This window comes from Pteronotus mesoamericanus, unplaced genomic scaffold, assembly GCF_021234165.1.
Source record: "Pteronotus mesoamericanus isolate MK-2021 breed Mesoamerican mustached bat unplaced genomic scaffold, CSHL_Meso_final contig_75, whole genome shotgun sequence".
In the NCBI taxonomy this organism is placed as follows: Eukaryota; Metazoa; Chordata; class Mammalia; order Chiroptera; family Mormoopidae; genus Pteronotus; species Pteronotus mesoamericanus.
In genome coordinates, this window is record NW_026555249.1 from 9,255,465 (window position 1) to 9,283,146 (window position 27,682).

A 27,682-nucleotide genomic window follows, 5' to 3' on the forward strand; every position below is an offset into this window, starting at 1 on the left:
TAACATTGGCTTAGCTGCTATGCAGAGAATTGTAGTTCTAGAGCAGGTATATTTCTGAAGAAGCAGCACTGAAGAGGTATTTTGAATGGCTTCTCTTTTTCATTTGAATTTTGAGGCAACTAATTTTGCTGATGGGTAAAATGAAACGCAGATGATATACTTCTTGTCTTAAGTTGCAAGACTGGATTATGAACACAGTCACTTGTAGTTCAGAGCCCAAGTTTGTCATCCCTAACTTATTTTGTCTCCTCAAAGCCAGACTTCCAATTCTCCACTTCTAGATTCCACCCTTGTATTTTCCAGTCTACAGTGTGATCTCCACTAAGCATCAGTCTCTGATTAACATCAGTCATTCTTAGAACTGTTTTGCAGCTAAGAATGAGTCAACAAAGGGTCAGAGACATGGAGTAGCTCGCCTGAGGAATGGCAGGCCTGTAGTCTACATTCTTTGTTTCACGGGTTATAGATTTTCTTCTTGATTTCTGCTCACTGGAAGTTCCTCTGCTGCCAATCTAGCACATAATAAGGACTTAGTAAATAATCAGATAAACACCAAGATTCACATCATAAAGATTCATGCTTGAATTCTTGTTCAACTGCTTATTGATAGGACCTTGGGCAAGCTGGTATCTACTGATCTTAGTGGAGTTTAAAAAAAACATGGAGGTTTTTTTCAATCTTGTTATTTAAAGTGAAAGTCAAATGGGAGAATGGGGACATTACTTCATAAACCAGAAAACTCTATAAAAACTAAGTGCAGTAGATTCACTCGCTATGATGGGGAGGCCTTTGTCTGCCCTCTGAGCATGGCATGAAAAACAAAATAAAAACTTTTATAGGTTAGAGAAAACCATCTGGTTCAAGGGTAATGAACTAGTTTTCTGGAATCTTTTTTTAAAGAAGTAACTGGGACAGTCTCCTAATAAATGGAGATTAATTATGCTCTTTAAAAACCCCAGAGGAGGGAAAAGGATTTGGAAGTGGGTGATAATATAAAACTAAGGACTACGTCAGTTCTCCTAGGATCAAGAAAGTAATCGTTGAAGTGGCAGGAAAAATGACAAAGTCTGTGCTTTTTCAGCCTCCTGCATCCCAAGATGCAGTTACCCTGAGCTATACTTAAATGCCTTGCTTTATTATTTCTATGACTGTAGGAATTCAGATACTTTGCTATGCTTTCCACTGAACAACTGAATTACAAAACAACTAAATTGTGAAAGTTACTCTGAGATCATGTGTTGGACTTGCTGAAATACAGCTGGAAGGACCCTATTGCTAGAGTTTGGTTCAGTGGTTCTGGGATGGGAACCAAGAATTTGCAATTTTAACAAGTTCCCAAGTGATGCTGATGTAGCTGGTCTGGGGACCACACTCTGAGCACCACTGTCTTAGACATCTGAGTTCTGGAGCTGTGAAATACACACCACGCCAGCTAAGTGTCCCATGTTGCCGAGTGAATTAATTGGATTGTTAAATGAGAACTTAGGGCAGTTTATCTGTCACATAAAGGTCTGAGTCTATTTCATAGGTATACTTTGCACCACATTGCTAGGGAGAAAGAAGGTAGCTTTTGACCCAGAGAAAACCTTAAACTACATATCCCTCACCCAAACTCCTTCCAGGTTGTACAGTGTTTCAGACCTAGATATTTCAGGATTGTTACTGTCTATGCTACCTGCTCTCTTTACTCTGTGGTTACCTAAAAAAAAATCAAAGTGACGACCCTCATGCATCCTGCCTCCTGGTGACTTCCCTATAGCTGAACACACTCAGCCTGCCTCATTCACTCAGAATTCTTAGCAGTTTAAGGCAGTTAAAGGTTACTGGTCCTACATTATACATTATGGTAGCAGAGAAAAATGGCCAGGTTGCTTCTATATTGAGGCAATAGCTTTTATGTTTATGAAAATTTATAAGCCTTAACGTTTTGCTACCTTGATGATGTAAGAATTAGTTAAGAGTTAGACAATTACGTAGTAGGACTCAAATAAGTTTAGAAGAGGAGGGAAAGGATGAGGTAGGTAGAGGGAAGATTCTATCTCACTTAATAAAAATTTCTTCCTTCCATGTTTAGACCAGGAAGCAATTTGTTCAGATTTTGCTTACCGTAGAGTGCCAGGCTTCCTTCCAAAGTAGGAGAAGGATTCAGCAAGGGGAATAACCATGGCAACCTGCCCAGCTATGTGGGCAATGATAGTATGGGCCGCCTGCACTCAGAAGACATTTTATTTACAGCCTAGTCACTCAGCTTAGTACGGATGGTCCCTCCCTTCCCACTTCCTTCAGCTATAATGCTGACTTCAGGGGGAAGGGCTGTCCCCTCGCTGGAGGGAGTCTCAGATGGGGGTGGGAAGACTTCACGGAGACCAGAGGAGGTCAGCTTGATCAAACCGAACTGCAGGCTTCCAGGCGGGGAACAGAGAGTAACTCCCTGTCTGTTCTAGCGTGAGTGCAGCAAACACGCTGGCTTTGTTAATATTAAGTGCTTGAATGATTAACATCTTTCAGATAGACAAGCGGTGTCCTCTTTTGACAAAGAAATTCTCCATTTTGTGTTCAGTTCTCACCAAGATAACATAATTCAGCTCTTGAAGGGGCACACATGAAACAAATTTCTGAGTCAGAGAGCGAAGTATTTTAAGCATGTTAGATTCAAGTCTTCCCGACAAACCTGGGGTGGTACAATTATTTTCTGCAGATAAGAAAGCTTAAGTACAGAGAGGTTGTGCAATTTGCCCAAGGTCAGGTAAGCCGCAGTGGTGTAGCTGGGATGTGAACCAAGGCCAGGGGCGGCCACGGGACTCCTGAGCCCACGCTCGCAACTACTACGCCATTGTGCTGGGAGCGAGGAAGAAAGCTGATGGGCCAGCCCTCTGGGTCCACACTCAGTGCCATTTCTTTCCTTTAGCAGGAGCTAGCGTGTGTTTTGAAGAAGAGACTTGCTGGCCTATTTCCTTTCTGATTCACTCAATCCATTGAGTCAGGAAATATTCCCCTGAGTTAGGCCTTCCTTAAACACACATCCCTGATGCTACAGCTATTTCGCCTCCATGCGATGTGGGCCTACCTTTGACCAGCTCGGTGGCTTGCTTCGGCTTTAGGATTACACAGCAGCACCGGGGAGAATTTTCGATGACCATGTACTGCCACTCGGGTGTGTCATGCTGCCAGGCTAGTTCTCATTCTGGTTGTTTGCAGGGTAGAAACCTGATGAGTTAGGTCAGTTACCGAAACTTCCCCAACTGATGTGTTTCCAGGCCTCGTGACCTGGGGAGGTTTGTTCTGAGGACCTAGAGGGCAATTAAGCCCTGGAGGGCCCAGTCTGCAGCGAAACCTTCTCAGGTAGCTCAGCATCTTAACTTTGCCTTTAAGAAGAGGATTACTGAAATCCTCAAGTCAAGAGAGACTGAGGAAGAGAAACACAACGAAGCCTTCAAAATGCTCTGGTGGTAGAGGACTTAAGCTTGCTGACATACGAGGGCAGAACGAGAGAGGAAGCAACTGTATCTTACTTGCTGGGCCACCAGGAGCCAGCGCCTCTGCAAAGCCTCCTGCCGGCCAGAAGCCACCCAGCAAGGCATTTCCCGCCCTGCTCTCTTAATCTGCAGCTAACTGAGGCATGGCCAAGGAGGCCAATAAATGTCACCGCCACCCAGCTGGCCAGCAGCCTCCAGAGGTCTCTGTACCACCATCCTCATGCCCACAAGTGTCTTAAAAGCAGTTCCTTTCAACCCAAAGGAAGAGGCCGACACCCTTTCAACCTTTTGAGCAAGACAACAAATAAGCTTAAAGCATAAGAGTTTGGACTTTTAGTTGAATCTAAAACTATAGAAGGTCTTGAGTGGAAATGCAGACTCTGATTGTCTTCAATAAATTAGGCAAGGTTTTTAAGAAGGGCTGTGGCTGCCTTCTCCCCTTATATCCTCAGGTGAAGACCTACTGTGTCCAAGATCGCCGAGTGGCAACCTCACACGTGGCCCTGTTCACACTTGGAAGATGTTCCCTCCCATCTACTTGTTCTGGTCATATGTTAAAATGCAGGAGGTCATGGCTTATGAAGAACTGGTTTCTAGGGCAAGTCATCAGATAAGAAGTGATAGAGATGGCCGTGGGAAAGAAAGGGAGAAGTTAAGCTGTTCAACAACAATAGGAAAAATAATCCAGTCTGCTTTAGGAGGAAATGGATGAAGGATTCAGGAGAAGAAATCTGTCTCAGAAATACAAAGTGGAATACACCGCTTGGTCTCCTTTGTGCTTTCTCCAGACTGTCCACAGTGCACACTCTGTGTTGTGTTGCATCATGTTATGGTGTGTTGTGTGGCATGGTCCTTCCCCAAAGAGAAGGAGAGCTCAGTCCCAAAGACTCTAGAATTCCCTAGATGATAAACTGCAGTACCGTGTCATTAGGCTTATCTCCCCTTCAGCCAGGGTGAGCCAGAGCCTGGGGCAGACGGGCATCTGGCCCAGGGAAGAGCAGCCCAGTCAAGGTCTGGCCACCGGGGTAGGAAGCAAGTGTGGAGCCGTCACAGAGCGCGGAGACAAGCCATTTGGTGGCTGCGGTGGCCTCCCAGCCCAGCTCCTTCCTCCCTCCCCAGCAGCCGGTTCAGGCTCTCCGTGTGGGGAGCCAACCTCTAGCCTGTAAGGGAGGTCAGTTATCCATCCCATCAAAGCCATTCCAAGAGCCTTATCAGATGTCTTGAAGGCATTTTTTGGTAACTGCCTTCTTTCCTAGCCATTCCTCCCGTTGGAGTTACCTCTGTCTTCTTACTTCTCCCCCACTCCCCCGCTCTGCCTGATTAGGACCAGAAATTTTTTCATTAAGTCACTTTATAGTGCAATAACAACATTTACTATTCATGAAGTCCCCCCTCCGTAATTTTTAAGTTTTTCCATGTGTCTGGAAGCTTATTTCTGCTCTGCTCATTTTACAGAGCGTCTCCCTTCCTTCCAAACACGAACTCAAGAGAAAGAGGAAAAGGTGGGGGTGGCTGGGCTGGAGATAACCTCCAGGGCCTTTGAGCGTTTTTAATCCAGCACAATTCCCCTCTGGACTCCAGCAGCTCCCTGCTGAAACCGACTGGGGGCCCGAATTGCCGGCGAGGAATTGCAGCCAGAAGAAAGGACGGCAGAAACAAATAACAGAGTCAGCCCGATGCTTTGGAAACCGCTATGTTGACGGGGGCTGCAAGGCTTTAACCCATTCAGTTCCCCCCGTTTTCTACGATTTCTTACTTCATCTTTCCAGCCGTCTTACAGCGCGCAGGCTAACACCCTTTAACCGCTCTGGGCTTCGTGGATTTAAAACAAGTTTGTTCAGTGTCTTCGGCAGATACTTTCTTAACGCGGGTGTAAGGCAAAGTTCACGTTTTCATGCCCTACGTTGTCAGTCACCAGGAAAAAGCTTCTCCGGGGGCACATACTAGGTCCCCAGCCTTTGTCGCACGGCAAAAATAAACACCCTTGGAGGAGTTAATGAGGCGGTCAGCAGCCACCCCGGAGTCCTACCGGGGCTGCCCGCCGAGCACACGGACGCGCACACACACAAAAGGGAGGCGCTTGTGAAATGTCACAAGCTGGACATCTGGAGCCCGACCCCAAAGGTAAACGCATTCCAGGGCAGCATTCCTGGGATGTCAGGCCGCACAACCCATCCGCGGCTGTCCCCAAGTCGACCGCCTCCTGGCTACGGTTCCCCAACAGTCCCACGTCTGCACCCCCAAAGCGGGGAGGGGGGGGCAAAGGAGGGAAGGAGGTCGCAAAAAATGGAGCCAAAAGGAAGAGGGATCGGAAAGCTACTCACAGGCTAGCTAGCGCCGCTGCGAAGCGAGCATGACTCGCCCGCGCCCGAGCCTCCAGGCAGCCGCGCAGCCCACAAGGCGGCCGCGCTTAAATAGCCGCCGGCCCGGGAGCCTCCGCCGCGGGCCACTCCCGGCGAGATATGGTTGTAATCAGATGCTGGCAGCTGAGGACTCCCCAGGAATGCGCCGGGATGTTTTTGCTGCCTGGGCTCGGTTACTCCCCCTCAACGTGTCTGCTGAGTCTTCCAAACTTAACTGTTTATTAACTCGGGGCGCCCCCGCGCACAGACCCGGCTGCGCCCGGCTCGCGAGCCCCGCCAGCGGGGGGCGATCGCAGGGAGCCGAACGGCGCGGAGGGGAGGGGACAGCCGGGCGCCGTCCAAAGCCCGGCCTCAGACCCGCAGGGCCCGGCTGTAGCCGGGGGCACCGGGGAGGGTGCAAATAAGGACAGTGGAAGGAAGCTCCGGGGGGAAGGGGTGGGACCCCGACCGTATTCCCTTCAGTTCCTTCCTGGATTGCCGCTTGGAGTGAAGCGGCACACGAAGTCATCCTAACCCGTTGGGGCTCGGGGAACAAAGGGCTGCCTTTACTCCCGACTTTGCTGGCAAGAGGCAGTTCGCAGCTCAGGTCTGCTGTGGCTACGGTCGACCCCGTGATCGCCTCCTTTGAAGGGATCGGGTCTCTCCCGTGACAGATGGGGTGCACTCAAGCCGGTGGGAAGTCCCTGTGTGTATATGTAAAACCTACTGTATTTACATAGGAAATATAACACTGTATATACAGATATAAAAAGCAATTCTCTTTGTATGAAATCGATATAAACAAAAATGTGCATGTCTATATAACCTGTCTAAATAAGCTATATATCTGATAGCAACTGATTACATACTGGCTTCCCGTGCAGTGTGTATACATGCATGTGTAGACGTATAACATGATTTTCTCGGAACTAATTTCCACGGCATTTCCTACACCTCTATGAAAACTGGGAAATATGAGAAATACAATATTTGAAAATATTGCCGTACAGCGCGGAGCAGGAGAACGCACCCCACGGCATGTCTCAGTGAACCGTAACAAGCTGGGATTCCGTTTTCTCCGTACTTTAAAACCGCGGGCATTTGCCAAACATCCCCCCGAAGCTTTGGTGCTTTTTAAGAATTGTGAAATTATTCTTGTGAAAACCACATCTATGCCCCCTCCCCGCCCCCCCTCTTTTTTTTTAGGCAGAGTCTGTGCGTACTCCAATAAACGAAAACGCCAAAATGTGAGTTGGAGGGGAAGGGGTTATTGACTTGATGGAGTAAGCAACACACAGTGCATTTGCATTCTACCTCTGGAAACTAGGGGTTCAAATCTGGCTCCCGGGACACCAAAGATGTAGTTTGTGGTCCAGGCCTGGCCCCACGGCAAAGCCACTGTGTAATTTGGGGCAGCTCAATGTGAGTGGCAGCCCCTGCTCTCAAGTAGGTCAGGCCTGGAACAGCCGGGGTGCTGGGGGCCTACAGCAACCCCGCCCGCGGACGGCGGGGACACCGCAGCTCCTGGATCCAACTGTTTCTGCCACCTGCCTCAGCCCCTCACACCTAGGGGGCATGGGGTGAGGAGGCTCTGCGGACAGTTTTCAATAGGCCTGTGCGGTGATTTGCCATTATTTGTTTAAAAAGACTTTGTGTGGATGACAAGAGGTACACAAACTTCAGTCCTGCGATGGTGTCTGTAACCCTTACGCAGAACGCTTCGATTCTAGCCTATCTTAGGACAGAGCCCTCTACTTGCCCAAGGGATGGTTTCACTTCGTGGGCTAAGGAGCTGAAGAAATTCATGACAGCTGATTTCAGGCAAAGGGGGGCTTTGACAGTTAGGGACGAAAACACAAACGGGTCTCTGTGAATCCTCTATAGGAACACTTTCTCAACGCAGAAGTGGCCACCCACACCTATGTTTTGAATAAAAAAAAATTCTTGCTGAGAAATGTTAGCTTATGTTTGCTCTGCCCCAGCAAATGGAAAGGATTTGTCTAAGAAGCCAGAGGAAGAAAATGATTTCATCTGCAATGAGCTGTAGTTTCAAGAGGACTTTGATGAAAACAGTGCTTTTATGAGCAGCGGGCTCACACATCCACACAGACAGCTTCAAATGGACAGTCTGTCATTTCACACAGAAACCTTAAGAGTCGACAGTGGAGAACTCTATTTGAAGTGCATTTTTATTCTCTAAGGCGCTGATATTGCTTCTGGCAGTACTTCAGTGTCCTGCTTACATGAAGGAAAAAAAAAAAAGGAAAATCATTTAACCCTTCTTATCCCTGGTAGAACACAGTCCCCTGTTCCGTCCATGCTGTTCACTTCTCTGTAGGTCTCAAGCGAACATCCTTGCAGCTGAGAATCACAGCCAGACCCAGCCAGATGTTAACTCTGCCTAAACCGTGGTCTTTTCTTAAAGCCACTGAAATTGGTGCTTAAAAAGTTAAAGTGAGGGCAATGCAATGCAATGTTTGAAACTCTGGTCCTTGCATGACTTTTCCCTGTGCACAAAACCTGCCTGTGAGGGAGAAGGGAAAAAAATAGAACTGACGACTGCATTCCCAGCCTAGGAAAGGGGTAGTTAATCCCGTGATGGCTTGCTGAAGAATGCATGGTTTATTATTAAAGTAATCTCTTAAGATTTTCCTGGAATGTGCTTCCACAGCAACTCTGTCTGTGTGAGCTATCCTGTGTGTATGTCTGTTCTTCCATAATGAAGCTGGTTTTCCCCCCTTTAGCTCCCAGACTTAATGCTTACTCTCTCCCCTCTCTGGAGCTGCTTCTTCGCCCTTTCCTACTGCTCTTGTCTCCCTTAAACATCCATGTTTAATTATGCTTTTTCCCATGAACTGTACCTGGCACCTTGGACTTGGCCACAGGTAAATTGTGCACTTCGATACTCCGCTGGACACTTCCAGATGTTCGACTCAGAAAAGGACTGGCTGAAGTCTGTGGATCTAGCAAGGTCATATGTTTTTTCCCCCTTCCTCAGTGGTTTAAAAAAAAAAAAAAAAAAAAAAGAAGAGAATAGCTATTGTTCTCAGAAAATGTTCTTTGACCTTGACAGGTCCTGCATATTTATAGATGCAGAGAAACTGGCCCTACCAGATTTGGCCGTTGACAAAGCAGGACAAATATTGGAGGATTTTTTCTATCTATCTATCTATCTATCTATCTAAAATCTAAAATCTAAAATTAAAATATTGGGCGGGTAGCTTCATTGAAGGCAGCCTGTTTTTGTTTTGTTTTGCAGGTTGCTTTTGTTTGTTTTCTTGGTTACACCTGTATTGCACCTCAGAACTCAGTACTTACTATTTGCTTGGGATATGAAATATTAGTAAAACTCAATGATATGTGAGAAGTAGGAATGTTGTAAACTGAAGAACATGTAAGTATTCAATATGATGCATTTATATAGCAAGTACTTTTTTTTTTTACCAACATAAATTTTTATAACAAGAAGTGTAGAGTTAAAAAAGAATACTCAGCCCTGGCCAAGTGGCTCAGTTGGTTGGAGTGCCATCCCATACACCAAAAGGTTGTGGGTTGGATCCCCAGTCAGGGCACATACCTAGGTTGCAGGTTCGATTCCCAGTCAGGGAACATGTAGGAGGCAACCGATGTTTCTCTCTCACATCGATCTTTCTCTCTCTCTCTCTCCCCTACCTTCTCCCTCTCTCCCTTCCCTTTCTCTAAAAATCAATAAGCATGTCCTCAGAGCAGGATAAAAAATAATAATAATAAAAAAGAATGCTCATATGAATTACTGGTTAAAATACCTTATTTGGAAAGCAAGTTGGAAAGAGTTATTAAAGATAAAAATGCATATGCTATAATCTGCAAAATACTAATATTAATTATTATTTTAGCAAACACATGTAGTTCTCTATCTCATGTATAAAATCTACCCCCAGAAGTAAACATATATATAAAATACAAAGATGTTAATTGCTACATTGTCCATAGCAGGACAAGCCTGGGAACAAATGCTTGTCAATAGGAGAATGGGCGAATAAGTTAGGATTTATCTGTGCTGTGAAATCATATTCAATCATTTAGAGGAATAAATTGGAATTTTCAACCTTGTAATGTGGAAGGATTTTTATTAGGCATTGTTGAGTGAGAAAAGCAAGATAGAAAAAGAGTGTAAACTATGCTTTGATTTTAGTGAGATGGAATGCAACACCTACCCACACGCTTTGAGTGCACGTGTTTGTGTGAGTCTAAGGGAAACTAGAGACTGGGCTCCAAACAGATGACTGGGGTCTGGTGGAGCCCGGAGCAGACAGAGGAGAGGTAGGAGGTGAATGCTGCGCGGAAAGGGAAAGGAAGCTAAAGGAGCCTGTATGCAGATGTGGATCCCATTTCTACATCCAAGTGAAATGATATAGGCCCAGGTTTGCATAATTTTTTAAATGTACCAAATGATTTTAAGAGAAAAGAGAAAAGTTGTCAAATCTCACAAAATAACTTTCACTGTTGCATTTTCCACAAGGTCTTTCAAAAGCGGGTGTTGGCCGGTGTGCTCATGCTCTAATTCAGTCTCCACAGCAATAGTTCTTATACTTTAATGTTCAACACAGACATCCTGGGAGCTTGCTGCAAGGGCCAGTCCCGGGGCCCAGCCTCAGGGACCTGGGCTGGACAGGTGTGGGGGCAGCTTGGGGGCGCGGTGTGAGTGCCTGGGAGCCTGTGCTTTTGCTCAGCACCTCTGGGAGCCTCAGATGCTGTAGCCTTGGGGACCACATTTTGAGAAACACTGCATTTCCCCTGCAGTCAGAGGACGCTCACTTTGTTCTCTGCTCAGGGATGAGAACTGTGTGGAGAGGGAGAGCCACAAGGGTAGGAGGGAGGAAGCCGGTGGCATTGCCTTTAGACATGGGCCTTTCCCTTTCCCTTTGGCTTTGCAGCCTCAGCGGCCTGGCTCCGGCGGTGTCATCGGTTAAGAGCAGCAACAGATGTCCCTCCCCGCCCCCCGCCTATATTTGAGCAGGTGGAAGAGATTGTCAGCCTCAGCGTGCACCCAACTTAAGGTTACCCAGAAAAAGAGAAGATTATAAGACTCCCAACTCCTGGGACGACCCTGTACTACCCCTGAAGTGATGCTACATCTTGGCTTCAAAGGGGCCATTGGAAAATTGAAACTGTACATTATGTACACGGACAGCCTTTATGAGATAGCTAAGAAAGTGGGATTTAGGATCAGATCCAGGTGAAAGTCCTGGCTTCATCTCTCACTAACTGTAACATTGAGGGTAAGTCACCTAATTTCTCACGACTCCATTTCCTTATCTATAAAACGGGCATTGCTTGTTTCCCCTTCCCATTTTAGATTTTGGTGGGAAGCTAAGTCATATTTCTGAGAGGTCTTCAGAAAGTTTGAGACTAAATAAATACTATAAAGTATGTAAAATTATGCAAAAAAAAAATCCCGTTATTTCTAGAAAGATGTTCTTGTCCCAACCTGTTGCCACCACCAATATCAGAAACTCCATCATCAGGAATTTGCGCACTCAGACACCTGTGCTGCTTTGGCTGTAGTGAACTTTCCCTACGCCCGCCCCTGGTGTGGGACAGCACCAGACCATGATTTCCTAGCATATCCGCGAGGGTTACTTTGGCGCATCAATTTCGTCCAGCCAAGGAGAGACCAGGGACGTTCCGCCAAAATGGGGACAATAAAAGGAGGGTGGGAGGCAGAAAGTGAGAAAATGGGCACCTTTTCTCTGAAGGTCTGTTGCAGTTGCCAAGAAAAGTGCCTCCCCATCCACAGATGCTCCATTCAATCCAAAAACATTCCCACTGTGCCCCACCTATGGCCATGGTCTGTGCCTGGGTTCCTGGGCTGGCTTAATAGCCTCGGTTCTGAACTGGACAGCCACTTGTGAATGAAAAAAGAATGCTATTTGCCCAACTCATTTGATGTTCAGGCTCCAAATTGTGTCTTAATTAGGAAAAACATGTCCAGAGTCCATGGTAATTTAACTTCCTAATTATTTCAAAGCTCAAGAATGTGTGTATGCTCATGCTTAGATGCATTTTCTGAGGAGATGCACCATCGATTTCTCTGGATTATCGAAGGACCCCAGGACACAAAACAAGGCTAAATCTCATTGTAATGTGGGTGTAGAGCTAAATTCTTCATATCGCTTTTTATCTGAGGATTTTATCAGAGTCTTTTGTACTAATCTGATGTTTGTTCTCACAACATTATTGTCAAACAGGTCAGGACAATTATTCCTTTCTCTAAAGGTTAAGAAATGTAAGCACAGAAACCTTGATTTACTTTTGTTTACAGAGATAGGGACAGAGTTAAAACTATTACTCAACTCTCCTGGAATGACCTAGAACATATGGCTCATGCACTCATGGCCCAACTATAATTATAGCGGTTAGTGACAGCTCCTAGGGTTTCCCATGTCCTGTATTGGTCTGTCCACACCTGGAAAAGAATATCTGTTACAGATACTCCTTCATGCAAAAGGCACTGACAAATGGAAGGGTGTCCAGAGCAGGGCCACTTGGGCAGTGAGGGAACTGTCCTGGAGACTGAGAACTACTGGGGCCTCTCCCCAGGAGGCCTGACTCAACTGGGCATGTGTGGCCAGGGCAAGAGCCTCCTTGGGCACATGAGGTTGGTTAGGGAGGGGAGGCCCAGGGAGAGCAGAGCTCTTTCCAAATATCCAAAAGCTTGTCATGTTGAAAGTAGGTCAGATTTCTCTCCAGCAGCAAATGCCACATCGACATCACATACCCCTGATACGATACATCAAGAAAGATACAACATTGTTTTTATGTTTTTGTGCCCAAAACTGCATAACATCAATCTAACCATGGAAAACGTTAGACAAATCTCAATTAATAGACATTCCACATAAGGCCTGACCAATCCTCTTCACAAGTCATAAAAGATGGAAGAACTGTCACAGATAGAAAACTAAGGAAACTCAAAGACTAACTATCATGTGGGGTTCTGAATTGAACCCTGGGATAGAAAAAGGACACTAGAGGAGAAACTGGTATAATTTGAATAAGATCTGTAGTTGAATTAATAGTTCTGTCTTAATATTACCTAATTTTCATCATTGTACTCTATAAGCTGTTAATGTTAGGGGAAGTTGGGTAAAAAGTGAATGTGAACTCTTGTACTAGTTTTGTATCTTTTCTCTAAGTCTAAAATTACTTTAAAAGAAACACTTTAAAAAATCAAGTTACAAAAATTAAAAGATTAGACTCCTGTCTTTGGCTGTGGATGGCAGAAGAAGATTTTCTACTGGGTTGAATGGTATCTACTGGGTTGAATGGTAGGCAAATTCACGTCCACCTAGAACCTAGGAATAGGCCTTATTTGGAAATAAGATCTATGTAGATGTAACCAGTTAAGATGAAGTCATACTAGATTATATGAAGTCTCACCTCCAATGGAAATTTTTAACTACCTTACAGTAATTTTTGGTCACTATATCTCAGCTTATTATTATATTCTATTTTGCATTTGGCACACTTCTGGAACCGGTGTGTAAGGTGTAAATCCCAGCTCCATAGCTTACCAGTTGTGTGAGCTGAGGAAAATTGCTGAGCTTCTCTTCTGTAAAGAAAGAGAAATAACAGGACTCTTTCACAGCGTTATGAGTTCATCTGTTAGCCTGTCTAAAGGACTTGCAGTAGTAGTGAGCACATAGGAGAGCGCTGATGATAATGCGAATATATCTGAACATCTTAAAAGTTTTTAAGCTATATTTAAAAGTAATTTTTAAAAGTAAATTTGAAAATAAGTATACCTCAAACCTCAGAAATTTCCGTTCTAAATCAGCATATAGAAATTAGAACTCATCTGCCAAGAAATATGTCAAAGAATAATTAGAAGCCACACAAGTGTCCATTAACAGAGAGCAGAAATATAAACTGTGGTGCGTACACCCCTTGGTAACACTCCAACAATAATGGCAGTGACATGGAGGTATGACCCGGACCCGCTTGTACCAATGAGGATGAATCGAGAAGGCAGAACAAATGTCAGATGAATGCATAAAGCGTGATACCATTTACATATGTTTTTAAATATGAAAAATAGAATTTTCTCATTACTTAGAGGTACAACTATTCATATGAATGAATATGAAGATGAATGGGAATGGCAAATAAAAAATTCAAGAAGGTGGTTTCCTTTGACAGAAGGAAAAGGAAGAAGGAACAAAAGCTCAAACCATGTTGGTAATTTTTTTTTCCCTTACTGTTTTCATATAGGATGCATGGATGCATATTATTTTACCTTTATGTCATATAATGCTCTTCTAAGCACTTTACAGCTCTTAATTTATTTAATCCTTATAACAATCCTATGAGCTAAAGCCTATGATTATCTCCATTTTATAAGTAAAGAAACTGAGGAAGCTGATTGAGTTCCCAGAGCTAGTAAATGGCAGAGCCAGGCTCAAACAAGGTAGCCTTGTTCCAGGGTCTGTGACTTAACTCCTATGCCCCACTGACTCGCGTTAGAATATTATAAAGAAATTAAAAGGCTGTCAGTGAGACTGACTGTCCAAACCAATGTTGGAACGCTTGCTGACTATGGTCCACCGGTGTGTTCCCTTGATGCTTGCAGCTGTTCCAGGCTCCTCATCCTTCCTCATCCCCCTCTGGGCTTTGCTCCTCAGCTCCTGTTCCTCTCGCTTTCCTGAAACAATGGCCTCATTGTGGTTCATTTTTTTTTTTTTTTTTTACTTTGATGATGACCTCAGCACCCTTTCCAGGGGGTATCTGGTGTCCAGACTTTGACCCTAAGGAGAAAGTTGTGTCCTGACCTGATACTGGGTCTTGCCCTGACTGGACAATGGTCAGCAAAAGGGAGAAGAGAACATGAGAGGTCGGCAATAAAAAGCCGCTAGAAAGGAGCGTTTCCACGAAAAAGATTTTAAGAGAGCTTAAGTTCAAGTGGGGGTGGTAGCGGGTGTGTATGGGGGGGTGTGTGTGTGTGTGTGTTGGCTCAACACATCATAAACTGTTGTTTCTTGAAATAGATATTGGTGGAAGATACAAGTTGTGGGAATGGTCCAGAATGACCAATAATCCTTCCATAATTTCTACCTGGCTTTCAGATGGAAGCAGTCTGTCTCAGGGGAGCTACTCTGATTTTCTCCCACGGTGAGGACATCATGCTTATTTTGATTAATGTTCACACTGTTTTTTCCCCTCAATCTTTCTCCTGGGGGAAAGAGCATTCCATCAGGCGAGCCCAGGGAAGGAAACCTTATCACTGGCTTCTGTTGGGAGCCAAGCCAAAGCTCCTGAAACCTATGCATCAGGCCCCTCCCTGCCTGGTTTGCTGTGGCTTCAGCCTCCTGTGAGTGGAGTGAGCTCACCAGAAGTGCATTTGCTGAAGAGACACCGCCTGTGAAGGTGAGGCTAGGTGTGGCTTCAGGCGGAGGGAAAAGAGTGCGGAGCTCTGTCTGCAGTTGCTGCTGAAAATGCTCAAATCCTAGAGTCACTTCACTGGGGCCAACCGAAGAATGTGTAATCATGAACTTTCTATGTGTTTTCCTGTCAAGTGGACACTTTCTGTTGTTTTGGTTATTTTGAGGCTATATTTAAAACTAATGTTAGACGTTAACTACACCTAGGAATTTGATAACACTCTCTGTCCCTTCTCTTTCTCCCTCTCACTCTCTCTCCATCTGACACACACACAACCCCCCATTATATTTGTGAGTTTGAGTTATAGGCAATCGTATGTTGGTAAACTGAGTCTTTGAATAAGAAAGCTCTGACTGATAGTGTTTGCTGATTTGCATGGGGAACTACTCCCACCGTGACTTTCGTCAAACTGTCGTGTGATGTGACTGAACATGAAATGGCATCTACCTGCACCTGACAGAGCCTGGTCATTGCTGTCTCCAAACATGATTTCACTTTTCATTCTCACCCACTCTTCCAAACTGGAAATGCTTATCCTGGCATGCCTGACCTTCCTTCTTTAGTACGGGGACACTTCTATCCATCTTCTTCTACTGTTTCTCTCATCCTGAGTTCCAGAAAATAGTTGTGCATAGTTAGTTTCTACACAAATACAGATCCATTAAAATAAATTTGGAATAGGCTGAATCTAAGCAAACCTCTAGGTATACTTACCAGTTTAGGGAAAATACACAAATAGAAGATCAAATTAAATGACATCACCAGGCATGTCAGTCAAATCTAGAATGTGCACATTCTACAGGACACGTGAATGGTAACAAGTCAATGATGTTAACAAAATGGAGTGGGGTGGGGTGGGAAACACTGTTGTAGATTTATAGGGACTTAAAAGACAAAGAAAATATACAACTTTGTGTGTCTTGTTTAAATCCTGATTCTAAAAAATAACATTAAAAGACAGTTTTGAGACAAAGAGATTGGGATTTTAGAAGATATTAAGGAATTACTGTTAATTTTGTCAAGTGTGTACATGGATTGTTCTTTCTTATTAGAGATGTAAAATAAAGTATTTATGGATGAAATTTTATGAAATTGTGGATTTTCTTTAAAATAACGTACTCGGTCCCTCAAATTGAAATAGATAAAACAAGATTGTTGACGCAGAGTGGTGGTTATATGGGGGTTCAGTACACAATTCTCTATTTTTGTTTCTATTTTACAGTTTCCATAGTAAACAAATTAAAAATCACTACTACCATTTTGTGTTCTGTGGAATTTGTTCATTCATTCAATCATTCATTCATTCATCCAACATTTTCCATGTACCAGTTACCGCTGGGTTGCCAGTTGAGTGCTGTGGATAAACCATAATTTCACCCTCTAAGATCTCCATAATTTAACTCACAGAGCTTCCCACGTGGAACAATTTTATAGAAAAACTAACATCCTTTCAGTATTTAGAAATTTAGAATTTAGACTCTGGATATCAAAGTACACTTTGACTGAGAGATTGGCTTGGTTTCCCTAACCCTCCCCCACCCCCATCCCAAGAGGGGACCCAGACATCTGTCTGTGCTAGAGCAGGGACTCCTGGGGTGGAGTGTTGAGTCACACGAACAACTCCCTACTCAACGTCAGGCCTTATCAGAAGGCCCAGGCCTGGCCCCCTCTTTTGTGCCTCTGGGTTCCCAAGTGCCTTTTCTCTGGGTTACTGATTTCAGGCTGGAGTCAGGTGATTTGCAAAGTGACCTCGCCTGTCCTATCTGCTTCACACCATCGGGGTGAGGAGAACAAATAGGTACAAAGTCTGTTTGGTTTCTGAGCCCCAGAAAGAGGCCAGTATTGCTGTCATGTGTTTGTCTGATGAGCTATCCCAGAGTTTGTTTCCCTTTTTCCTGGCTTCATAAAGTAAATACATTAATCCACAAAGCTTCAAGTGGATTTTCCTTCAGGGACGTCTTTGGTAGCCAGGATATTGCAACAAAAGGCAATTCTACATTGTGAAGACACCACAGCTACTTTGGGGGTGGGAGAGGCTTCGCTTCTCTTCCTTATTCTTCTGCCGCTCCAGCGTTAGCGGTCCCTCTGCCAGAGGGCGGAAGAGGAATGGGATAGAACTTGGAATTAGTGTGACCTTCTGAAGAAGATGCTGATCCTACAGTTTTTGCCTGCAAGTTTAATAAAGTTTCAAATGTATTCTCGTTTGACCCTCACAGCCATCTTGCAAGTCAGGCCAGCATACTTGTCTCCATTTTGCAGGTGATATGGCTGGGTCTCAGAGGGGTCAGGGAATTCCTCCAAGTGCATGCAGATTGCTGGCAAGGCTGCCAAGATTCACACCGGTTCTTCCAATTCTTATTACCCTGCCTGGTGACCTTTCACCTACTCTGAAAGACCTCTTCATCATTTCATGGAGGTGAAGGAAGGAGGACAGAGATATTAGAGTTTTAAAATTATCCATAATGTCTCCATTATCACAACTGTTCTGAATTTAGCTACAATTTTATTATCTTTTGATAGATGCATGCTGTTTTTATTCTCCAAGTACCTCTCAGCATCAGAATGTAAAATCATACTGTCTTCTATTACTATTTTGCCCACATACTTTAACTGGGTCAGAAGATTATTTTGGTATGACATATAACGCCTGCTACCACTCAGGGCTTCCTCCAAACAATTCATTCTCCAAACAGGTTGACTTCAGCTACATAAAGTTAGGATCTTCTGGGTTATGCCTGCCGTTGAGATAGGACGACTGTCCTTTGTTTTTGGGCTCGTGTAAAAATCAGAGCGGTGGAAAGTCAGCACATCTTGTCCCTTGTGAAGGCTTGCCCAGAGGACATGCAGGGGAACATTAACATCTCTTTGTGGCCATCTGGTTCTTCTTAGCTGAGGAATGCCCAGGGTAAAGGCAGTCCTGAGCAAAGCTCATAGGAAGAGGTATGACCTTCAGCCCAGGTAAAGAAAACAATGTGAGGGACTAGAGGTGGGGTTGCAAGGAAGTGCTATTCGAACTAGAAGGTAAAACTTGATGGGAATCAGGTGGCACACTTACTCTTTGGTTTGGGAAACAGCTTGGACTGAAATAATGTTTCTGCAGAATTTGCCCTATTCATTACTATTGAATAGTCTCCAGGCTGAATTACCATGTAAGCCTGGACACAAGAAAATTCAAGGACATTTTTTAAAAGCATTACAAGTATTGCGCTAACTTAAACAGTAAGTAAAGATACTTGTTATTTATCTGAATGGATCTTCTTAAAATATAACAGAAATATGTAAGGAACACAAATGCTAATGAGGACACAAATCATTGGATAATTTATTCCTAAGAAAGAAGGCTGAAGTTTGAGATTCCTCAGTTGGAGAGAGGCTTTTTCCAGTCCAATAGCAGGAACACTGGGCTGGGTCTAGGTGACCTGGTGGCTAATACTGGCACAGCTGCTACTTTGTGTTTTGTGGCAAACAACTAATCTCTAAATGTGACACGCTTCAACTGCATATCATGATAAAAGAGATATAATCAATCATGGCAGAAATGTTATACAAAAGATTTCTATTGTTGAAAGATATCATTACACACCTATGTTGTGAAAAGAAGAATGAACCATATCAGGTATTTGCAAATAATTTGACAAGGTTCTGAGTTAGAGATCATCTTACTTTTTGGTGGACCCTCAATGTGTGTAATTAGCCAGGTTCATGTTTATTAGGGTTTCTTTATGACCCATTTAATAATAATGTTATTAGATAATTCATAGTTGTCTCCTAGCAACTAAATAATATGAATAGGTATATAAATTTTCTGAATATCCTTTATTTTTATTTAATTTTTAATTGATTTGAGAGGAGGGAAGAGAGAGAGAGAGAGGGAGAGAGAGAAACATCAATTTGTTGTTCTCCTTCATTTACGTACTCATTGGTTGATGTTCTTGGCTGGAGATCGAACCTTCAACCCTGGCATATCGGGACCATGTTCCAACCAACAGAACTTCCCAACCAGGGCTGAATATGCCTTTAATCATTACTATTATACCAACATAAATATATAAAGAATTTTAGAAATGTATTCACATATTTAATTTCCTTTCATTTATAACAAATATTATGTAGACCCAACAACTAGATTATATATATAGCAGTGAAGTCAGATATTCCAGTGAAACCTTCTAGGAAGTAATGAAGTGTAATAGATTTTTTTCCTCCCCTTTGGTCTCAAGACAGATATGGGATATTGACTAGGCTTTTAAACTCTTCTAATAGCTGTAGAATTCTTGACAAAAATTTCATTCTGACATGAGTCCCAAGTTTCCAATAAAAAAAAAAACAGAGTTTCTCTTAAAATTGTTAGATTTTATCATAGAACAGTATATAAAACCGATTTAATAGGATAAAAGCCATTTTGCTTCCTACGGATAGTTTTTGGAACTTACTACATACTAATCAGCGTGTCAGGAATTTTTGATCTAAATACCAGGATTTACTTTCTCTTCAGCTTAATGTTTTTTGGGGAGGTGGGTGAGTGGGGTGGGTGGGGAAAGAATATCCCTTTAAGAGTTACTTTGGCAGTGCAACTTGCCATTGAAAGTGAAAACATTAATGTGATGGCTTGGAAGGTGACACCCTGCAAAAATATTTAAGTCATTCTGGATACGACTTGAAACAACATTTCTACAACATTTAACTCTGGGTAAAAGCAGGAGGCCTGGGCATCGAAACAATGCTTCCTCTATTAGAAAGCAACCCTAAAATGAAATGGAAGTCATATTTACTTTCATTTCTCTCCCTCCACATTGTTGGGAGAAAGAAGAAAAGAAATAGAAAGAAAGAAAGAAAAAGAAAGAAAGAAAGAAAGAGAGAGAAAGAGAGAGAGAAAGAGAAAGAGAGAAAGGGAGAGAAAGAGAGAGAGAGAAAGAGAGAAAGAGAGAAAGGGAGAAGAAAAGAAAAGCAAGCTGAATCAAACAAAAGCTCTCTGCGCATATTTTAAGAATGTTGCGTGCATATGTGTGTGTTTATGACTGTGTGGCTATGTGTATGTTAGATTTCAGCTAGAGACTATTTTCTACATCTCCACAATTTCTACACCAGCTTGAAACCAAATAATATTTAATCACTTCCATAAAAATGCCAAAATAAGAAAAACATGCATGAAAAAAGCAGCAATAAGAAGGCATGCTATATATGTTATAGCTGACCACAAACGTCATTCACAAAACAAGCCGGTGGCCTAAACCAGGAATTTTCCAAATGCTTTTTTTGGGAGAAGTTAACTCCCATACAGAAAGCTTCAAAATAGAAGAGGAAAATGACAGGTTAGTGCAGACCCTTTTTACTGATTTATCCCTAAAATCAGGACCACATCTGGAGTTAAAATGCAGATCTCCAGAGGGTGCTTATGAGAAAGCATTATGAATAACAATACTAACTGAGCACGCTAGCCCTTTTCACAAAGAGGAAAACCCTCTCCTGACCAGCAGGAGCTCCATGGAAAAGGCTGCCTGCCTGCCCCTGCTCCTCCAACCTGGCCCGGCCCCTGCCGGCTTTGGAAGTTTTTCTGCCTCTGACTCTGTTCACTTCTCCTTCTGGTGTTTTTAGAGAACGGCAGAGTTTATCCAACAGGAAATACTGGAATAGCTTTTGCAAGACCTCCATTTCCCTACCACTGACTTGAACAAGAGTAAGGACTGCCCTGCGGTGTTGCTGAACTTTGCAAAGAGGGCTTGGAGCCATTACCCATAACACGAGTTTAACTCTAGTTAGGTTTGGGGAAAATTGCAATGGTCTGAGTCTGCCTAGCGCCTAGAACCACAGCCCCTACGGGTCTTAAGAAGCCTGGGGGCATCCACTACAGCCTCCCATCCAGCTCTTCCCTTCCACCTACCATAGCACCTTCCCCTGCCCCGTGAAGTTATTTCACTCACCCCAGGACACTTCAGCAGAGGACATTTCCTGAGGCGTTCTGTCGTGTTCTTACTTAGGTTAAATACCTGCCTGTTTAGCCCTCCTCAGAAGCAGATACAGTACAAGATTTAGTCTTCTTTAGCAAGCTACGGGGTTTGCTTGCATTTTTTCAGACCCAGAGACATTACATAAAACTAACCCAGATGTCAGCTAATGTGTTGAGAACTTAGAGTGGGACCTTGAGTTCCTGCCTGTCTCTCTGTGGATTCTCCAGGGAAGATGATTTACAGTTTTCCTGGCCACTGCTGCCTTGGAGCTCTTGTTTCTGCTACTTTTTTTGTTTGTTTTGAGTTCATGGTTCACTTTGCTGTTCCTCGTCTGTCATCTCTCTTTTGTACCATGTCAAACGCAACGTCCGTCCTTGATCAATTCACCCCTGCCATGTGACCGAAACCCACCTAGACCAAGACCTTTGTGCATGCAGCAGTCTTTTCTGAAAGCATGAGGAAATAAGTGGGATTTATTTTATTTTGATATATTTATTTTGACATAATAGGTATCAGTTCTATATATTAGATTATATATTTTAATATATACTAAAAATATGGATTTGTTCATTTTGACATGGACACATACACACATACTAAGGTCTGTCTGGAAAAAGTCCAGCCACTGTTAATAAAATGAGGACAGCTTGTGCTATATCGAGGTAAGCGGGCAACCAAGGAGAAAGGACTGGAAGGCATATGAGTGAACAATGACAACTTCACTAGACTAGTCAGTGTGGGTGGCAGACTCCATTGACTGAGCATGTGTACTGTGTGGCTGTCACATTCAAAATGACTGAACGAGGAGAGCAATGAATCTGCATCAAATTTCACATTAAGCTTGAACATTCCTCCACAGAAACTATTCGGATGATTCAGAAGGCTTTTGGGGACAATGCAACGAGTGCAGTGCAAATAAAAGTGTGGCACAAACGCTTCAAAGATGGTCAAGAACCTGTTGAAAATGACCCATGTTCTAGGAGACCTGCAGCAAGCAGAACACTTGCAAATGTTGAAGGTGGTGTACGGGCTGCAATCCACAAAGATCAGCAACTGATAGCGTGAGAACTGGAAGCTGATAAGGGGATTCCAAAAACTACTGTGTCTGAGATTTTGACGCAGGATCTTGGCATGAAATGTCTCCTGGCGAAATTCGTTCCATGGCTTCTGCTACCAGAGCGGAAGGAACATTGTGCTGCAGTTGCTAATGACTTGATTCAAACAGCTACTCATGAACCAGATTTCCTCAGGAAGGTCATAACTTTGACGGGGGACTGAGGCGTCATTGTCCTATGTACAATGTGTCTTGTATCTTGCATCTTCTTCAATAAATGTCTCTATTTTTCATAGTGCATGGCTGGATACTTTCTGGACAGACCGCAACATGTAATTAAACATTAGCCATTCCCGTTATTAAAAATATTATCTTTTGCTCACTTGTAGAGCCATACTCTTTTCCCATCCTCAAATTTCCATTCTTTTCATAGGCAAAGTGATTCAGAAATCCCTTTTGTTTGCTCCCACATGGCTTTGCAAGTGTCTATCTTCTTGTTGGTGCTGATAAATTTTCTTCTCTTTAAACTCAAGTTTTGAATGCTTTCAGTTCTTATCATCTACCGCAAGGCTTATCAAGACATTTTAAATGTAACCTACTCCCTCCTTGAGGAGGATACATATGAATACATTTAAAAGTTTTTGATGTTTGAGGATCTTCTCAGGTTTTGCTGCATTTAGAGTGCATTTATTGAGAAAATTACAGGGAAAAGAAAGACTTTTTAAAAAACTTTAGTTGTTGGTTTGGTTGTATTGTGTCAGCTATGACAAAGAAAAAGGATATGTTTTTCTTTTTTTTTCTTTGTTTTTTGTTTTTTTTCCCCATTACTGTTTATCTCCCTTACACCCCCAAGCCCTTGCAATCACCACACTGCCGTCCATGACCACGAGTCCTTTTCCCTTTTTGCTCAGTCCCTCCACCCACAGATCTGTTTTTCTGAGCTAAGAAAAAGTTGGCCTTTATCTAGATTAAAAATTGGCTTAAGTCTGAATGTATGTATACATTCCTTGAAGTACTGGTGAAAGTAGTCCACAGAGTGAGGAAGTTAGGCTTGGGGGTGAGAGTTGCCTCTGTTCAAGTTTTCCTGACATATTACTATTCCATTTTGGGTTATGACTTTCAAAAACTTAATTAAGGCTATAAATAGTATAAAAATAGAAGCAGAGAGTAGCTGTTAGCTAGGATATATGACTGTATGCTTCTAATTTTTCAGGATGGCCCTGACTTCAAATATTCTGTTTTGATGTCTCTCATAATGTTCATATTATGCTTATTAATTTATAGCTCAGAAAATGTTTACTTCATATATAAGCCTAAGGAATTATTTGAGCTAAAATGTTGCAAATCTAAATTGCAAATAGGAGTATTCAGTTAGAGAAGGCAGATTGAACTCACATGTTTCTCTTCCTCTCTCCCAAGCCCCCACTAAACTGTTATTAAGTGAGTAAATGGCTATGGACCCAGAAGGACACAGGGAACAGAAGAGGCTTCAGCAGGCAAACTATCTGAGCAAATCTGAGCAGGAAAGTGAGTGGAAGTGCAGACATTGGTTTATTAGGGCAAAGGAATCCAGACATCATGAACATGTGGGTAGTGCAGTAACTCTAGTAGCAGCAGTTCGCACCACAGAGCCCTGGTAAAGGCTTAGTTCATGGCAATAGCTGGAATGGTGGGAGGAGTGCTGAGACAGGGGGCTGGACCAGGGATTGGAAGGTAAGATTATATATGTTGATCGTGTCTTCAAGGAATGGAACCCTGACAACCAAGTCCTTCCAGCTCCTCAAAGCCCACCATCCACAGAACACCAGCACCACTTTGCCCAGCGTTGCCACAGGAGATGGGAGCTTTGTTTATTAACGAGAGAACTTGAATGAGAGTGGCTGGTAATTCAGAGACCAGGCACGGAAGAGGCTGAACGGAGGTGAGACTCACAGCTCAACACAAGGGGAAAAAAGCCTGCTCTTATTAGAAGTTTCTAGAATAGTTGGATATTCCCCACCCCCTGCCCATTTCTCTTCCCTTTTCATATGCACACACCACCACAACCAGGAAGCTACCCCAAGACAAGAGACTAGATGTTTACCTTGTTAAAAGAACCGAATCACCCGGGTCACCCGGAAGAAAAACTCCTACAAACTAGTGGTTGGAAAGCCACCACAGCTTTCTACACAATCTCCTGAAAGGAAGCTTGTATGCACCAAGCCTCCATTCAGCCTTTAAAGCTCCACGCTGGAATATGAACGAACAACGTTGGATCACAGAAAGGGAAGGGAAACTATCACCACAGAGAGAGGGACCCAAGCAAACAAGGTGAAAACAGAGAAAGCAAAGAAAGTGGAGACCACACAGGGATCATACAGATGGTATCACTGTGTATTAATTAATATTCTTGGGGATATTTGAAAAGCTATTAAATCCATAAACAATAACAGATTTCTGTAAAAAAAAAATAGAGTTCTAAGAAACTAAAAATATGATGTGCTGTTTCTCCCATAAAAATGAGTGGTAGGGTTGGAAGATAAATTTTAGGAATGCTCCCAAAAGTAGAGCCATATGATGAGGAGATGGAAAATTTGAGTAAGATAAGAATCATAAAGATCAATGGAGGGAGCCAAGTACCTTACTAGTGGAAATTTCAGAAAGAAATACTAAGGGGAGAAAATTACAGGGTGCCGAAAAGAATTTATCGTAATGGATGGATAGACATGTCCAGAAGAAAAAGACTAAACTGAATATCCATTACAATCATAGTGCAAACTCAGAAGCCAAGAATAGAGAGAAGGTCTAAATTATTATTCATGATTCATTTGATTCTTACAAAATAAAGATCAGACAATTTAAAATAAAGGGTCAAACTGGTCTTGTCATTTTATGCTTAAGCACTTCATTGGTTCCAGCTTCCTCAGAATCAATTTTCAGCTCCTCAGCACAAGACCATTCATCAGCTGGTCCTAATTCATGTCACTTCTTCCTGTCCTGAGGGCTCTGGAACCCTCTGCACTCTCCAGAACCCAATGCTAAAGTTTCTCTTGCTGCCTGCTAGTATTTCCTTTAGTTAAATGCCTAACTCTTCTCTTCTCATCTGCCATGTCCCTTTGACTGGCTAACCTGTCTTACTCATCTTTGAGAGCTTGGCTCAGATGCTGCCTTTCTGGAGGGTTCTCCATACCCCTGCAGGACTCAGGTAGGTCCCCTTTCACTGTGCTCCCACAGAGCCCTGTACTTCCGCCTAGTATGGCAATAGTCGCGCTTGTAACTCTCAAGCCTCTTTTGTATCCACTTCCCAAATGAAATCTCCTTGATCACAGACTGTCTCTTCTTTAGTGTGTGTCCCCAGCACCTACCATAGGACCTGCACATTGGAGACATCATATATATATTTATTAATATATATATCTCATATATGCATTAGTATATATACACTAATATACTTTCATATATATACACACACACTGTATATATGTTATATAGTTGTATGACTATATATAACTATAGTTATATAGTTACATATGTTTTATATATATTAGTGTGTGTGTATATATACACACACACGCACTATATATGGTAATGGTGATATCAAGTGAAAGAAGAGACAGGCAGGACGATAGTCAATCAGTAAATCAAAAATGGGAGAAGGTCGGTCGTTTAAATAATGACATCAAAAGGACATTTGAAAGTATACTCTTTTCTTCTTACCTTAAATTACCAGAATTTATCAATTCTAAGTTTTTGTTTCATATTTTAATATTGCTGAAGTTAGAATAGGTCATACATTTCATGGCATGCATCTATTTTTATATCAGCAGCATTTCATTCACTGTGGTAGTAAATAAAATAATGGTGCATCTAGCAATCAAAAGAGGCATAGAGTTAGTGAATTATGGTACATAAATGTGAAATACATATACTACACGCATACCGTGTTTGTGAAGGAAGAGATGGAGCTAGCGCCCCGAGGCTGGCTGGGAGCTTGAGGGACAAAGGCTGCTGAACTCTGCCTATCGTAGTTTCTTGGCATGGAGAGAAAAGAAGGCGAAGGGCCAGAAGAATGGGAACAGGGTAGAATGGCTGTGGGTTTTTTCAAATAAACAAGATAGGCTGCAGGTTGATAAAGCTCCTCACCCACACACACTTATCCAGGTCTACGACATTGTACGTTGTAAAGGTTAGTTTGATTTTATTGTTTGGTAGTGTTGAAATACCATGTTTGAACTAGGTTTTCACAGGCCACCCTGCCAGAAGGGAGGGAAATTATTGAAAAGAAAAACAGAGATTCTTGTTTCAGGATGCGTCACCAGTCAGTTAAGAAAACTTGGAAAGTGAAAACTCTCCATGTTCTTATAGGCCCAGATGCCAAAACCATAAACCCAAGTTAGCCATTGTTGGGTAAAACCCCTGATTTTGCAAAACCCCTTCCCAAACCAACTCTGGCTGGGTACAGTCAAGTGAGGGAAACTATTTAGAAAGTATTTTTTTAGAAGAATAGCAGAATGTTTAGTCCAAGAGGGAAACCAAACCAAACCAAACAAAACCCTACCATTGAACCACTAGTGAAAATTAGTCAAGAGCAGGTCACAATAACATGAGAGACTTCATTGTGCTAAAAATTATTTGCTTTGGCAATTTGTGAGGAGATTAATAGCACATATCTCCAGGTACCCAGCACGTCCAACAACGACCTTCCGGAGTGTACGACGTGGGATATATTGATTAGTTAACTGAAATTGAAATAAGATTTAATCAATATCCTGACTGCATATATTTCTTCCTTTCACCACTGCTTTATTAAGGCTTTTAATATTTTACACTTTCTCTGGGGTTTTATTTAGTTCTCAATGTACACTCATAAGTAATTTCGCAAAAGTCATCCTTAAAGGGAAAACAAAGAAGTATCCAAAAAACTATTTTTTATTATTATTTTTAATCATTCATTTTTATTGTATATTTTTTACCACTCGTCCCCCGACACCCTCTTTCACCTCCACCCACCCTTCCCCCCAAACTACCACACTGTTGTCCATGTCCATGTGTTCTTTTTCTTTTTTGCCGGATCCCTCCACACAACACCCCACCTGCCCCCTCCCCCAAAACAAACCATTTCAAACCGTGGATTCTAGAAAAGGCTAAATAATAGCGACGCTTTATAATACTGAACAAACTTTTGTTTGGCAATTAACTGCTCACCCCCTGGAACCAAATGGACTATTTCCTGGTAAGAAAATCCTATGTCAGCAGACCAGAGGAAGACCACGACTGGGTCCAACAGACTGTCTAGCCATTAGGTATGACACGCTGGGCATAGATATTATTGTATCACTTTATATCTTATGCGATATTTGTTTTTCTGCTGTGAAATTATTATCTCTAGGCCTTAATTATCATAAGAAGTTTTCTTTAAATTATAGAAATAATGGAGAACTGTTTTGTTTTATAATTAATGAA

The 27,682-nt window shown here is 42.7% G+C and overlaps 1 protein-coding gene across 2 annotated transcripts in view; it reads right to left on the reverse strand.

Moving 5' to 3' along the window:
• Positions 1–6,097, reverse strand: part of DAB2 (DAB adaptor protein 2) — a 47,659-nt gene extending 41,562 nt beyond the window's left edge. The window contains exon 1 of one of the 2 annotated variants that reach the window (XM_054583965.1): positions 5,801–6,097. The gene's annotated coding sequence lies outside the window, so the exon portion shown is untranslated. The remainder of the gene's footprint in view (positions 1–5,800) is intronic. The other variant, XM_054583963.1, reaches the window with a different exon arrangement.
• Positions 6,098–27,682: the final 21,585 nt, after the last annotated feature.